The sequence below is a fragment of the Loxodonta africana genome, chromosome 3 (genome assembly GCF_030014295.1).
Source record: "Loxodonta africana isolate mLoxAfr1 chromosome 3, mLoxAfr1.hap2, whole genome shotgun sequence".
Classification (NCBI taxonomy): Eukaryota; Metazoa; Chordata; class Mammalia; order Proboscidea; family Elephantidae; genus Loxodonta; species Loxodonta africana.
In genome coordinates, this window is record NC_087344.1 from 42,102,982 (window position 1) to 42,119,509 (window position 16,528).

The window sequence follows — 16,528 nt, forward strand, 5'->3', positions numbered from 1 at the left end:
AAGCCGGGGTTCAGAGGAGGGGTGCAGACCCCAGCACAAAGATCAGTGAAAGGGGCGGGACATGGCCGATGCTGAAAGGCAGGTACAACAGGCTGCTGGGGGTGTTCCAAGAAGGGTGCAATTGCCCTTGATTGGAAGGATTAGTGAAGGCTTCATGGACAATGCAACATTTGAGCTGAGGATTGGCAAATCAGTGGATGTGGACTTGCAGAGATGAGGTGCAGAGGAGTCCCAGGCCTTGGGAACAGAGTGGGCAGAGGCCCAGAGGCAGAGAGTGTGAGGAGGGTCCATGGAAAGTGTGGATGAGAGGTGGATCGGGACCATCATGGAGACCTTTGGTATCAGGAGTTGGGTGGCATGAGGAGCTGTGGAAGGTTAGCAGTGGGATGATGCTGTCAGAACTGTGACTTAGGAAGATTTCCATGACAGTCAGAAGGGAAGGGCCAGCTTAAAGGCAAACAGATGATGAGGAGGCTGGTGCCAGAGTGCATGGGGAAGGCAATAGGGCCAGACTGGGGCAGGGGCCTTGGGACAGAGAGAAAAACCTCACCTCTTCCTACTGTCTACTCTCTTTAACTCTGCTAACGTTAGCAGAGCCTTAGAGTTGAGCTCACTAGGTGGTGCAAATGGTTAAAATGCTTGGCTGCTAACTGAAAGGTGACTCAGATGAAAGTCCTGGCAATGTGTTTCTGAAAGGTCAAAGCCACTAACAATACTATGGAATACAGTTATACCCTGACACACACGGCAACCGGTAACTGGTTGAGCTCCAGTTTCTTCAGCAGAAGCCACGGCTGTGTGACAACATCTGATATGTCCTAGCTCTGTGGCTCAGTTCTGCCCCACTAGCCATTGTGGGTCATGGTCTCTAAGCACAATACTCTGAGACTGCCCGGAGGAAGCTTCAGGAAGTCCAGATGTCCCAGTCATACTGTCCCGACAGGGGTGGGAAGTTATCAGCTCCCTGTGGTCCCCAACCTCCTGCCTGCCTGGTGTCTTTGGCATCTGCCAGGAGAAGGAACATTGTGAGGGGGCATCAGCGTTGGTGAGCATTAGGGCAGCACTGCTGCTTGGCTCCAGCCGGTGGTTTTTAGGATACAGCAGGGACCATCAGGTCTTGCTTGGTGTTAGTATTCAGGATGTTGAGCTCTGCTGGTGTGGGGGATGAGCTGGTGTTGCCTGCACAGGCACAGGCTCCAGGGAAGGGGCGGCCCTGCTGCAGCAACGCTGCAGAGGAAGCAGCCCCAGGATTTGCGTGTGTCATTAGCACAGAGGGTTCCTTATTACCCAAGGAGGCTTACAGGTTATCAGCGAGCTCCAGGAGCCACTGGAGAAAGGAAGAAGATAAAGAGGGATTTAAAAAGAAAATAACCAAAAGAAAAACTGTATTTTCTAATCCAAACCTTGCCCTGCAGTGGCTTGGTTAACCCTCAGTCACTCTTTCAAGACATAAACTGTTGAGTGCCACAATTACTCCAGTGATTACACTTTATCTTGTCCTACCAAGGTATTAAAGAGGACCTGGGGAACACATTAAAAAAACATACAACCCAATTTAATCATGATTCTCTCTAAAACAATTGCTAGAATCTCACCGTTACAGTTGCCAGAGTATAAAAATCCTATAGATTCTCCTTGGGCCAGGCACAGTTTACCCTCTGCTGCCTCTGCACCCGTTCGTCAGTCAAGGGACAGCTTGGGGGTTTATATCTTTAACAGGATGTAGTAGAGGGGGTCCCTAGGTGCTCCCCCAGATCAGAGGGAGGGTGGCCCACGTCCCAGCCTCCCAGACAACCCTTCTTAGGGTCTCAGCGCCACCATTGCCACCACCAGGGAGCTGCTGATCAGAAAGAAGGAGCTCCGAAGAGCCAAGTGCAGGCACCTCGGCCAGTCCAACAAGGATCCCAGGAGCCTATTCACAGTCAAGGTTGTAAAGGAGGAACTTGGCCAGAAAACCAGTCTGATTCCAGGCACCATGCTGGGTTGGGTAAGCAGCTCCCAGCTCCCAATTCTGCCCTGCTGAACATTCTTTCTGCAAAACAAGTTTTATGGATTGAATTATGTCCTTCCAAAATATGTGTTGAAATCCTAACCCCTATACCTATAGAAGAAACCCTGGTGGTGCAGTGGTTAAGTGCAACGGCTGCTAACCAAAAGGTTGGCAGTCCAAATCCACCAGGCACTTCTTGGAAACTCTATGGAGTACTTCTACTCTGTCCTATAGGGTAACTATGAGTCAGAATTGACTCGATGGCAACAGGTTTGGGTTTTTTTGGTTTATACCTATAGATGTAATCCCATTTGGGAATAGAGTTTTCTTTGTTATGTTAATGAGGTCATATCAGTGTAGGGTGTATCTTAAACTTAATCACTTTTGAGATATCAGAAGAGCAGATTAGACACAGAGACAAGCAAGCACAGAGTGGGAAGACAGAAGCACATGTGAGAATCACCAAGGAACTGAGGAACACCAGCCTACAGAAGCTGAAATAAAACAAAGAAGGGCCTTCCCCTAGAGCCACACCCTGAATTCGAATTCTAGGCTCCTGAACTGTGAGAAAATATGTTCTGTTCTTTAAAGCCACCCACTCGTGGTATTTCTGTTACAGCCGCACTAGGGAACTCAAGCAGCAAGGGAAAAGCAATCACTTGCTTCTGGATGGCTTCAAACACCAGAAAGGGGGCAAAGGTAGAAAGCCAGCAGGGGTTGGGGCCAGTATGGCTGCCTGTCCTCACTCTCTCCCAGTCCACAGGGTGACGTTGGACAAGTAAATCATAGCCTCTTCTGCCTCAATGATCCCAACTAAAAATGGAAAAGGATGGTTTGAATGATTCCTAAGTTTCTTCCATCCTCTGTTGTTCTCTGTTCCATGAAGAATAAGGGGAAGAGCTCAGAGGCCCATGGTTTGCAGGATCCTTGGGGTTTCTTCATGCACAAATTAAATTCAAGGCTCTTGACCTCTGCGTCATCTAGATAAGGACTAGAAGTGCTCACCGTGGCCCAACAGAACGCCACACATTCAGACCATGTGTTGGGACGCAGTGGGGTGTAGTGGAGATTTCTTTGAATTCATGGAGGTTTAAACTAAAACTCTGGATTTAAATTATAGGATATTTTTGAGGGAAATGTAGTGTTATCATCCCATACCTGGAAGATAGCCAAGAAGCGTCTTGTCTCCGCGATCATGATTGGACAAGAATGACTGGTGTTCAGTTCATCACAATCTCTCCCATGGCTTGAGCATCCATTGGCGATAATGATGCTTCTCAATGTTGGAAGAGTTTCTTCTCGACTCTAGATGGGCTTCTGTCTTAAACAAATACACGTTCCAAATGAGCAAAGTCTGAATCAATTTGGTTTCCTTCCACATGTAAGTTCTGTAAGATTTTAGGGAAAACTTAGTCTGGGACAAGGTAATATTGGATTAAGAGGTCGGTCATAATAATGGCTGGCATTTTTTGAAGGTTTACCATGTGACAGGCACTGTTCAAATGCGTTATCTCGTTTGATCTTCACAACAATCTCATGAGATACGTACTATTGTTCTCTCCATTTTATAGGTGAAGAGATCTGAGGCACACAGATGCGATTGCCTAAGGTCCACTGCTAGGAAGTAGCAGAACCTGGACTCAAGCCTGGGGAGTCATCTCCAGAGCACATACTCTGGGCTACTCTGTCTCTCTGTCACCTTTAGCATCAGACAGCTCTGGGTTCAGTGGTGGGACTTTGGTGGGTGGTGGGCTACTTAATTCTTCACAGTTCATATTCCCTATGTGTAAAGTAGAAATATCATAAGACCTATAGAGCACTTCTCACCAAGCACCTGGAACATATAGGTGCTAAATAAATGGTAACTCTCAGTAATCATGGTGATTATTGTTGTTATTTTTGTAACCAGAAGACACTGTGAGTTGTATAGTGGAGAGAGCACTAGCTTAGAAAAATGAAGACATGTGATCTGTTAGGAGTTAGGGCTCATGGTCGGTGTGATAGAAAATTTAAACCAAACTGACTTCAGGATAAGAGGCAATTTGGGGGCTCAAGTTACTGAAAAGCCTAGAGGTAGCTGGCTTCAGGCATGGCTGGATCCAGGGGTCCAAGCACTGACATCAAGGCTTAGTGCCTCATCCCTGCAGCTTTACCCCCTCCATGTTGGCTTCATGTGCCAGCAAGAGATGTCTGCCAGAAGCATTAGGTGTCACACTCTCAGATTCAAGTCCAGCAGAAAAGAGCATCCTTGCCTCCCAGTGGCTCCAGCCAAAGTCCAGGGGCAAGCTCTGATTTGGTCCAGGGTCTGTCCCTGAACCATTCAACATGGCCCAGAGAATGCAGTGCTCCAGTTGGTTAGCCCTAGTCACATGCTCTACATCTGGACTGAGTGAGGAGAGGTGGTTGGTTTCCTAAAGAAAATTCAGATACTCTTATCAAAAAAGAACACCAAATGCACTGGAGTCATGTCCAACTCTGCTTCCCATTAGTTGCGTGATTTTGGGCAAATCACATGGCACCTCTTAGTCAAAGAAGGCACATCTGGCCGTGGGGTCAGTGGCCCGTGCCAGCTCCTCCCAGAGCTTGTACGAGGAGCAGATGAACAGGAAAGGCTCCAGAACATGTCCATCACTCTAGGGATGCTTCAGTGGCTGTCTGGTCCATTGTCATCTGACAGGGTTGACTCACTGCCTGGCATGGCATGGTTCTGCATGGGCACACAGCCCCAGGAGCAGGAGTGGGGCGCACGTCCTTGGAGAGAGAGGGACAGGCAGGGGAGGACAGTGGGCTTGGCTTCTCGCCTTCCAGGAGGAAACAGCCAAGTCTGTACACTGCAGGCAGGGCCCTTTAAGGCTGGTGAAAAGGAGCCCCTGTGGCCCGAGTGGGGAAGGTTGTAAATAAATGATGGTTGTTATTGCTATCAAGTCCAGCCCCGATTCATGGCGACCCCATGTACAACGCAATGAAATGCTGCCTGATCCTGTCCCATCCCCATGAAATCCCCACTGTGATCCACAGAGATTTCATTGGCCGACTTTTGGAAATAGATCACCAGTCTGGAAGCTCTGCCAAAACCTGTTCAGCATCATAGCAACATGCATGCCTCCACTGACAGAAGGGTGGTAGCTGCGTGTGAGGTGCATTGGCTGGGAATCAAACTCAGGTCTCCTGCATGGAAGGTGAGAGTCGTACCACTGAGCTACCACTGTCCTCCTGAATAAATGGTAGCACTCAGTAATCATAGCAATAATAATAATCATAGTGATTATTGTTTTTGCTATTATAACCAGAGGATGGTCTGGATGGTATAACGGAGAGAGTGCTGGCATAGAATACTTTGAGGCTGGTGAGAAGAAGGCAGTGTGGCCCGAGTGGGGAAGGAGGCCATATGGTTCTGGGAGGAGAGAGGAGGTCCAAGGATTAAGACAAAGGCCTTGGAGATCTGATCACCAGCATCGGTGGCATTGGAGCCACTGACCCTGGCTGCTCTTCCTCTGTCCCTTTGGAGCAAGGGCTGCAGTCCTGAGCACAACCATGCCCTGCAGGAGTTCTCTGTTTCCCAGAGAAAGGCCGTGGCTTCTTCTCCCAGGGCTGGTTGGAGTGACTTTTGCAGCAACTTCCAATAAAACACAAATTAGTTCAAGGTGAGCGCAACGCGGGAGACAAATCAACCCTCTCATCCAAGCCTGGGCTCCACCAACTGCAAGGCCAAAACTGCCTGTGTCCCTGGCAAGTTCCTGGCAAGTAAGAATGGAGGGGCAGGCTCTGAACGCCTCAGCTGGTACCTCCAGCTCTGGATGCAGCCCTCAAGGTGGCACCGAAAATCACAGTGCTTCCTGGATGTGGGTCTGGAGACCAAATCTTGGTCTCACCCATTTAAAAACCTATATTTTTCAGCTCTTGTTTCCCTTGGGGTAATGAGTTTCATAAGTTTACTGCCCGAAGTATAGAGTTGGTTTGTGTTAAAATTACCTCCCTGAAATCACAATAGAGGGTCCCAGACAGAGCTGGAGAAAAATGTAGAACAAAATTCTAACTCAAAAAAAAAAAAAGACCAGACTTACTGGTCTGACAGAGACTGGAGAAACCCCAAGAGTACGACCCCTGGACACCCTTTTAACTCAGTACTGAAGTAAGTCACTCCTGAGGTTCACTCTTCTGCCAATGATTAGACAGGCCCATAAAACAAAAGGAGACTAAATGGGCATACCAGCCCAGGGGCAAGCATAAGAAGGCAGGAAGGGACACAAAGACTGGTAAAGGGGAGCCCAAGGTCAAGAGGGGGAGAGTGTTTACATGTCATGGGGTTGTCAACCAATGGCACAAAACAATATATGTATTAATTGTTTAATGAGAAACTAATTTGCTTGTAAACCTTCATCTAAAGCATAATTAAAAAAAAAAAAATTACCTCCCTGAACTCCAGCAGGGACCCTTATTCTTAGTATTTGGGATCTGGAGGAAAAGTATGTGTTCACCTCCTTCTCCCCTTTCTGATGCACAAGACTCAAATCCCTTTTCCTCTCAGCTGTTGTTTGTGGCCAGAAAAGCCCTTATCCTGGTTTCTTGGTGGCGACTACCTCTTCCCCATCCATGCTGTCTTCACCATGCACTCGCTGTTTCAGATGAAGGTTTGGAACATGGAGAGCCTTCCGAGTGGTTTGCACACCTCTTGTGGCTTAACCCTTGCTGGTCCCAGCAACAGCTTTGGGCCAGTGGCTTCCATGTACCTCAGGGGTCATCCCTGGGTTTGGCCAGCCTCAGCTGGGACCCATCAACCTCCGTGAACAATGTGTTTTATTTATTTCTCCCAGCCCCTTGCCAAAGAGCCCTGATGGCACAATGGTTAAGCGCTTGGCTGCTAATCGAAAGGTTGGGGGTTCAAACCTACCAACTGCTCTGCTGGAGAAAGACGTGACAGTCTGCCTCTGTAAAGATACAGCCTTGGAAACCCCATGGAGTGATTCTACCGTGTCCTGTAGGGTTGCTATGAGTCGGAATCGACTCGATAGTAACAGGTAGCCCTTTGACTCATACTTAGCCCTCACTGGGAGCCATCTGTCTCTCTTCTACCCTCTAATAGGAACTCATGAGACCCTCCCACAACTGTACACAGAGGACTTGGCACTTTGTCACCCATAAAAGTTGAGTGTCATCCACAAATGTAGCAATGTTATTGAGCATTTCTTCCACCAGATCACCGATAACAATTTTAAATCAGGAAGGCCTGGCCCCCAGCCACAGTGAATCTCACTCTTTACATTTGTTCATCCAGAAGTGTTGCCCACACATCCCCAGCCCACACATGCCTTGGGTAGCCAGGTCTCGATCCATGATAAAACTCTTTCCCCAGCTTCAGGCTTTCCGGGGGTCATTGGGTAGAACCTTCCAGAAGCTTCTGGAAAATCTGGGCAGATTATATCTTCTGGCTTCTTTTTAAGCCCATGTGTCTTTACCTGCACAGGGAGACAGTAAATTTTCCTTCACTCCAACATTTGCTGGGTATCCAAGGGCTGTGCTGGGTCCAGCTTAGTCAGGCAGGATTTCCCACTATTAGCACTTTGTCTAAGTTGTCTGAGGGCAGACCAGCCCCTAAGCCGGCGTGGTTGCCAGAACCCCGCACCAGGTAGAAATTGTTTAACTACATTCCCATGACTGGAAAATTTTGGTAATTGTGTAATAATAACAGCAGCAGCAGCAGCACTCAACAATTATCCAGGGTTTTTCATCTTCAGACCACTTTACCCACATTAACTAATTAAGTCTCCCAGCCTCCCTCGGAAGCTGAGAAGGGCAAGGGCTGCTGGCTCCAGAATCCAATTGAGCTTGTGCTCGCTGGATAAGGGCAGTGTCTGGAGGGACCACAGGCCTCCCCAGGGCAGCTCGCCTCAGCCCCCACTTGGAGCAGGGAAGGAAGCCCCGCTTGGGGACACTGTGCCTCTTGCTGGGTGTAACACAGAGGATCCCTACTGATCCCAGCAAGGGTGCAGGCAGCTTCTGTGTCCCCTGCCATGCTGAACTAGAGTAGGGCCCCTGTGGCCAGCAGGAGATACAGGGCCTGGCTCCCTGAAGAACATGGGTGACAGTTGAACCTACCTATTACTGGGGACACCGAGACCCCTCTTTTCATTCCTACTCTCTCCCTTTTTGCTTCTCCTTTAAGCCTCCTCCCACCCCCAACTTTGGGGACCTATGTCTGTTCCCAGAGAACAGCTGTTCTGCCCCAGGTCCCAGTCCCTCACCAGGCTGTCCCTCTCACACCACATCCCCACCTGGCCTGGCCCCACCTGACCCCAGAGGTGTCCTTGACACGGAGCCAGAGTTGTCAGCAGCCTCAGCCCTGCCCTGAAGAGTTTTCAGGCCAGCACAGGAGTCCAGCCCTATCCCTGCTCCACCAGCTCCCCACCCCAGATAACCAGTCTGGTACCCTGGACCCAGGTTTGCTCCAGCCCAGATGCTACCTGGGCTGCTGCCCAGGGCACTGAGGCCGAGCACGCAGCCCTTCCCCAGCTGCATCCAGCAACCTCCATCTATGGAGCCATAGGGACCCAGCAGAGCGGAGGAGAAGCAGAGATGCAGGCTCTGGGCTCAAGCCAGCTACAGTGTTAATCCCTTAATCTTGAATGCACTTTCCTTTCTATGAGCGGGAATGATAATGGCACCAGCATCTGTGATGGCCTGTGTGAGGCTTGAACGTGGGACCGGGTACACAGCTGACCTGATCTTCTGAAATAGGGGCACCCCTGGGAGCTGAGTGCTGGGGGCATGACCACGTGTCTGCCCCCAGGGCATCCAGTTCTCCCCTCCAGAGTCGGCAGTGGGACGTGGCAACCTATGCTTAGAGGGCCCTGAGCATCCCTTCCCATCTGCAGCAGGGAAGAGAGAGTTAGGAGGAGCTGATAGATCCAGGAGGCCGAAGCTGTGGGAGCACAGTGCTCCTTCTCCGGGAGACCAGTTCTTGTGTTTACTTCCTTCCTGGGCCTCAGCTCCAGGCTAGGGGGAGGCTTTCCCTCCACCTGCCTACTGGCAGCCCTCAGTAGGAGACCACAGCAGAAGAGCAGGTAAAACCTGAGCCTCCCTCCTGGTGGAGACCAAGGACCCTCACCTCATACCTTTATCCAGAGCAGAGGCAGACAGGTGCCAAGCTTGGCCAGAGCAGGTGGGGCCCGGGAGGAAGGAATTTTTTCTGTTTTTCAGGGGAGTGACCCCACAGCCCCTTGCTGCCTCACATCATCACTTATTCATTCCCTATAAATCCTGCCTCCCTCTGCCAGCTTCACACTCCCGCACTAAACACACCTGTCTCCTGGTTACTAAGTGCCAGGTACAGGGATGGCGCTGCCTCTTTAGATCAGCTTGCGGGGTTTCGGAATCTGCATAAATGGTGCTCATATGACAAATGGAATCATAAAATGGATTTGTAGTGTGGGCCATGCTGCTCCTCTCAGCTCTGCCCCCTCCTCCCCGGGGGGCTCACGGACCCGCCCCCATCTCCACCTGAAGCAACAAGTTGGTACGTCGGTACACTGTTACATGCTGTTCTGACTTTCTGGGTAATGTATACATTTTCACTATCACTCGGTCTCTCTCCTTCATTTTTCATGAGAACTGGCATGAGATTAATGACAGAGCCCAGAAGAAACGGAGCACCACGCCACCCTGATTTATCGACCACTTAGCGTTGATGAAGCTGCAAACAAGAGTCAAACAGATGTTGCAGCCGCATTTTTCTTTATCAAAACCAACAGCTCTTTGCATTTTTAACTACTTTTTGCACCACCATCCTGCTTGCTCCACAGAAAGGGTCGTTGGATTGGCCCCCTCCTTCCCACTGTGGCTGAGGAGTGCCCAGCTGCCCAGTGTCCAGCTCCCAGCCCTGAGAATGGCCAGGAGGGGTGAGCTGCCTGAGTGCTCACTCTGGCTGACTCGAGTCCTCTTGGTGGGTGTCTTGGGAAGGGCATGCTGCTACACTCTGGGGCGATTCTAGGGCTTCTTATGCAAACCCTGGGGTGGGCTTGGGCAGGCAGGGACCCCAGGGCTTAGCTTTCCCCTGCAAATGGAAACGCTGCCCCAACCCTCATCTCCATATTGAACATGCATTCCAATAGGTGATGTCCAGTGACCTTGCAGGTGACCACTGGCTGTGGGTCAGGCCCATCCTGAGCCCTTCACCTGCCTTGCCCCACCTGACAACAAGGGGAAGGCCAATAGTCCTCGTTTTCTTGTTCTACAGAGTAGACACTTGGGCTCGGCTCAGGGGATTCAGCGCTTGCCCAAGTGGGACCCCCTTTCCAGCCCCACCCCGTCCCTGCCCCTGCACCTCACCTTTCAGGAACCTGGAACCACCAGAGCCACCGGAGCCATGGGGATCTCCCTACGGGTTGGGAATCTGAGCTCTGGAGGGCTGGGGGAGAGCTTAGCACCCTCCCCTGCCTCTGCACCACTCCCACCCCCCACACTGCTGCCCACTTGGGTCAGGCAGCACCGCCCCCACCCTCACCCCGCATAAATCTCTGATGAACTTCTCAAGAGGCCCATTTCGCTCCATCCTCCCTCCTCCTCCCTCTCAACTCTACCTCTCCTCCAGCCCTTCAGGCGCTGCTTCTGCCACGGGGTGGGCCCAGTCCAGGTCTCCCCGGTTAGGGCTCTCTGCCAGGGACACCTGCAGCCCCAGGCCTGGCGTGGGCGATCAGAAGAGGCCCCAGCCCAGCCTCATCCGCCTTCCACTTTTCCAGGCTGCCGGGGAGCTCACCCCAGGTGTGCGGGCCTATAAATCTGTAGTGTTTGTGGCAGAAGCTGTTGCATGTTAACCAGATCACAGGTGCTGCTGTGGGCTCCCAGCCTGGCCTCGCACCACCCCACTGAGCACCCACACTACTGCCACTCGTGCAGGGCAAGGGGCGCTTTGTTGCTCAGAGCAGTTTTATTTCCTCAAATCCCCAGTCACCTGTCGTTACCAAGATTAAATCAGACCCAGGCAGTCACACCCACGCCCTCTACTCCTGTGCCAATCCCTCATCTCCCACCAGCTTCCCCTCAGACCCCAAAGCAGGGAGCCCACAGGGACCTCACCAGCCCGGAGTACCCAGTCAAGGACTAAACCTGTTTGTGATTCCTCAGAAAGTTAAATGACCCACCAATTCCACATCTAGGTGTATATCCAAAGGACTTAAAAGCAAGGACTCAAACAGACACTCGTACGTCACATTGTCCATTGTAGCATTATTCACTACAGCCAAAAGGTAGAAACAACCCAAATGTCCACCAACAGATGAATGGATAAACAAAATGTGGTACATTCATACAATGGAATATGACTCAGATAAAGAGAAATAAAGTTCAGATTCGTACTACACCACAGATGAACCTTGACAACCTTAGGTAAAGATAGAGATACATAGCTGCCATCAAGTCAACTCCAGCTTATGGTGACCTTATGTACAACAGATGGAAACGCTGCTCAATTCCACCCTGACACTCGCCAGCATGTTCCAGTCCATCGTCTCAGCTATTGTGCGAATCCCTCTCACCAAGGGTCTCTCTCACCCTCGATGGCCCTCTACTTCACCAAACACAATGTCCTCCTCCAGCCATTGCTCCCTCCTGATGACGTGTCCAAAGCAAGTGAATCAATATTCTATCGTGATCTATAAGGTTTCCATTGGCTAGTTTTCTGAAGTGGATCACCAAGACTTTGTTCCTTGAAAACAGTATGCTAAATAAAATATGCCAGACACAAAAGGACAAATATTAATGATCCCACTTACATAAGATATCTAGAATATGCAAATGCACAGAGACAGAAAGTAGATTAGAGGTTACCGGCTGCTGGGGGGTAGGGCAGAATAGGGAGTTAATGCTTAATGGGTATAGTTTCTGTTTGGGGTGATGAAAAGGTTTTAGAAACAAACAGTGTTGAGGGTTGCACAACACTGTGAGTGTGAAAATCGTTAAGATGGCAAGTTTTATATTATATATATTTTACCACATTTGAACGGGAGGCAGAATTTCTCGTCCCAGCCTCTCTCCTTACCCCCATCCTTCCAAATGGAATCCCCAGGGGAGTAGATAACTTTGGCCACAGCTGTGGGGAAAGGGGACCTTTGAATGAAAGGAGAGCTGTATGGACAGTGCATCAAATATGGGCAAGAATTTCTCCAGGAACCCTGACTTCATGGAAAGCAGCTTACAATGCCAGGTGAAGAGAAAGAGTGTTAAGAGGCTAAGCCCAGGCCAGGGGTTGGTTCCCCAGGAGTCCCTGAGTAGTGCAAACAGCATGCTCGGCTGCTGGCCAAAAGGTTGGAGTTCAAGTTCATCCAGAGGTACCTCAGAAGAAAATCCTGGTGATCTACTTCCAAAAAATCAGCCACTGAAAACCCTGTGTAGCACAGTTCTGTTCTGACACGCGTGAGGTCATCACGAGTCAGAGTTGACACGAGAGCAACTGTTTCGTTTTTGGTTTTTTTAAATCATGGCTCCCTACAGCAGCCCTGGGGAGAAAGGAAAAAGCACCATTTCCATTTATAGTGAGGAGCTTGAGGCATAAGAGGGAATGATGGAATCTCCTAGTCCATGGCTCTTTCCAGAAGATTCTGGAACTTCTCTAAGACTTCTTAGCCTTAGTTTTTCCCCCACAGCCACATACCACTCTATTGTGCCCCCTCCCCCAGGTTTTTAACCCCAGGCCTCCTGGACACTCAAGGGTTCATCTTCAAAGGTCATGTTCTCTTTGAGGGGATGGCTTCTAGCATCTTCCTGGAAATTCCACAGACCAGGGAGGAGCCTTTTGACAAGTTCTTGTATCCTGCCCCCCAAGCTGACTGGTGAACTCCAGAGAAACATCAGAGCAGCCCAGGCTGAGACAATAGGCTACCTGGCTTCCCCGTTGTCCAGGGCACATGGAAAGCCTGGTGGGCTGGCCTCAGCCATGGTCCCTGGGAGTGGGCGCTTCCCCAGCCCTCCCTGCCCAGCTATCCCAGCCTGAGCCTGTCTCACAGGTGGCAAAGCAGTGCGCAGTGAGGCCCCGGACACTGTTCTGAGCACTCCATGAAACTGAGACATTAGAACTCCAAGACTAATATATTTTTCTGCCAAAAACACCCAATAAAATGTACAACTAATGAATAAAATTGCAACATTGCCAAGAATCGATGTGTGCCCCAAATTTCTAAAAATACCTGAATCATGCTATGCCTTAAAATCAGCCTCAAGCCAGGAAGTCATTATTTAAAATTCAGCTCTGAGTTTCAGTGGCAGGAACCCCAGGCTCCAGGATGGGATCGTGTTAAAGTCACAAACCATGAAGTCTCTCCCTTCTACATCCTCTAATCCCCAACCAGGCCTTCTTGAACACTTAGGGGATGAGAACTTTCTGCTATTTGTGCCAGGGTGAAGGCTCCAGGAAGGGCTCCCCAAGGAAAGGAGTGGTGGCAGAACTGGGTACCTAAGTCAACAGTCACTGATGTGGGGCCCCCTGACCACTGAACATGTGAACCCCTGAAATGAAGTATTGATGTGTACTGAGGACATTTTTCAGGGGTGGGATGGGGTATCCACAGCTTTCATCAAATTCTCAAAGAGGCCTTAGACCCAGAAAAAGTTAAGAACCACTTGCACCTTAGCTTCCCAGGACCTGTGTTCAGGAAGGCTGCCCTGCCCTTTGTAAACCCAGAAAACAGAAGCCAACCATCGGCAGAACACAAGTCCGCTAAGAGTAAAGATGGGAGGTCCTAAGTCAACCTACTTCAGTTCTAACCAGCAAGCCAGTTGCCATCAAGTCACTCCGACACATGGCGGCCCCATGTGTGTCAGAGTAGAACTGTGCTCCGTAGGTTTTTCAGTGGCTGTTCTTTCAGAAGTAGATTGCCAGACCTTTCTTCCAAGGTACCTGTGGATGGACTCCAACATCTCAGTTAGCAGCCAAGCATGTTAACTGTATGCACCACCCAGGGACTCCAAATTCAATTCTACCAACCTGAACTGAGCACTAACTGTTGCCGACACTATGACGAACATGATAAAGCCCCCATCTCCGGGCCCCTTCCCTGTGGTTGAGGAGATAACGTTGACATACTGTCTATTAAGATACAAAACCAATCATCCTGAGACCAGAAGAACTAGATGGTGCCTGGCTACAACTGATGACGGCCCTGACAGGGAACACAACAGAGAACCCCTGAGGGAGCAGGAGAGCAGTGGGATGCAGACCCCAAATTCTCATAAGACTAGACTTAATGGTCTGACTGAGACTGGAAGTACCCCGGTGGCCATGGCCCTCAGACCTCCTGTTGGCCCAGGACGGCTCTTCGGACATGGATTAGACTGGACCGTGGTTTGCGGGGAGTGGTGCTGGTGAGGAGTGAGCTTCTTGGATCGGGTGGACACTTGAGACTATGTTGGCATCTCCTGCCTGGAGGGGAGATGAGAGGGTGGAGGGGGTTAGAAGCTGGCGAAAAGGACACGAAAAGAGAGAGTGGAGGGAGAGAGCAGACTGTCTGTCTCATTAGGGGGAGAGTAACTGGGAGTGTGTAATATGGGTTTTTGTGTGAGAGACTGACTTGATTTGTAAACTTTCACTTAAAGCACAATAAAAATTATTTAAAAAAAAAAAAAAAGATACAAACACAACCACCATCAAGTGAGATATCAGGGAAAGCTTCCAGAAGGAGGCAGCATTGCTGGGCCTCCGAGAAGAGCAGGCTGGTTGTTTATGAAGAAATGGAGGGTGAGCCCTGCAGGCAGAAGGCAGGGCTTCCTGGAAAGGAGGGCCCTGTGTGCTCTTGCACAGGAGCCCCAGGGTTGGGGGCTTCCCTGTGCAGTGAGTGAGGGTCTGAGCTCTTTTGCCCCTGCCAGCCGCTGTTGGCCTCCCATAGCCTTCTCCAGGCCCTGGCTGCTCAGTGGGACTATGGGGCAGGCAGGGGCACTCCTTTCATCTCCTTACTGCCTGATATCCCAGTTGCCTGGGATGCAAGGCCAGGCTCTCACTCCAGGGGCTGGGATCAGAGAGAGCCCCTGGTGGCCTGCTGGTTCAGCAACCCTTTGATCCTCACTCTGTCTCCCTCAGCAGCTGGCACTGCCACCTGGGGCCCCTACCCTAGACACAGTACCTGGGGAGGTCAATCTGTACTCAACCCTCCTACCTCTGGGGCCTATGGCAAGGATGAAATGAAATGAGAGGTGGGATCGCACACTAAACCTAGCAAAATGAGGCCACCAGATGTCTTGGCAGGACCTGAGTTTGGAGTCAGAACCCTGGCTTCCAGTCCTGGCTCCATCCCTTGCCAAGCACAGAGCTTTGGGGAAGCTGCAAAGTTTCGGTACTCCGTTTCCTCACGGTAGGCGAAGGCACCCGCCCTGCCCTGCCCTGCCCTGCCCTGCCCTGCCCTGCCCTGCCCAGCCTGCCTCCCTGGCCAGCGTGGACACCAAATGAGATAATGGCTGGAAAGTGCTTGGAAAAGAATAAAGTACTGAGGCAATGTCAGGGATTATCATTATTATTAAGGAGTGTGATTACCGAAATCCAGAAAAGCTGCCATTAACGAGAAGGCTCCTGTTCATGTTGATTTAATTTCCTGGTTAACCGAGCGTTGGCAAGGAAAAAACTCTGTTTCAACCCTGATTGGAAATCTTTTTAAATTATGCCAGTCTACTTTCTTGCACCGGTCGTGGTAACGTCTTGAATCTTAATTCATTAATGGATTGATTCATTCATATGTTCATTTTTCACTCTTGCTTTGACTATACTCAGAAAGGTACTAGTGGACTCAGCATCTTTTGTGCTTGGGGTCCTCATCTCCCCCCCGCTCCCATGCCAGGACTTGTGGTCCAGTACTGCTTTGCCAGCAAAGAAGACCACCGGGCAGGAAAACCTTAGGATATGGCCTTCCAAATGGCTTTTTCTGTAGTTCCCTGGAGCGTCTTGATATATTGTCATATGCTTCCTTAGAATGGGGGAAAAAAAAAAAAAACTGGTCCAAGAAATTCATTCTCACTGGGTAGAATAGCTAAGCCAGGTTTTCTGGGTTTATCCAGGTGCATCTATAAAGTGACATGATTGCTTTTTAACAGACCTGCAAGACCTGGGGTGGCCAAATGAGCCAGACCACCTTCTGGTTGGCCATGGCAAGGCCATGTGCTTCTTGCTTCAAAGCTGCTGCCCCTGCCCCCAGGCCTCTTGGGGTGTGGCTATCAGAGCTGGTGGTGAGCAGAAGGGACAGAGGCCACTTTGAATTGAATCTGATGGGAAGTTGCTGTTGGGTGCCATTGAGTCAATTCCAACTCATAGCGACCCCATGTGTTACAGAGGAGAACTGCCCCATAGGGTTTTCTACGTTGTAATCTTTATGGAAGCAGATCGCCCGGTCTTTCTTCTGAGGAGTCTCTGGGTAGGTTTGAACTACCAACATTTCAGTTTGCAGCTGAGTGTTTAACCCTTGAGCTTCCAGGGGAAGGTGCAGCCCCATTTCAATAGAACTATTTCAGGGCAAAACCGTGCCTTCAAGTTCTACAGAGCAAGGGTTCTTTCCATCCTTAAGCTCC

The 16,528-nt window shown here is 50.3% G+C and overlaps 1 protein-coding gene across 1 annotated transcript in view; it reads left to right on the top strand.

The window, feature by feature from the left end:
* The window catches only part of CAMTA1 (calmodulin binding transcription activator 1), a 1,094,671-nt gene that overhangs the window by 966,870 nt on the left and 111,273 nt on the right, over positions 1 to 16,528 (top strand). The window lies entirely within an intron of this gene.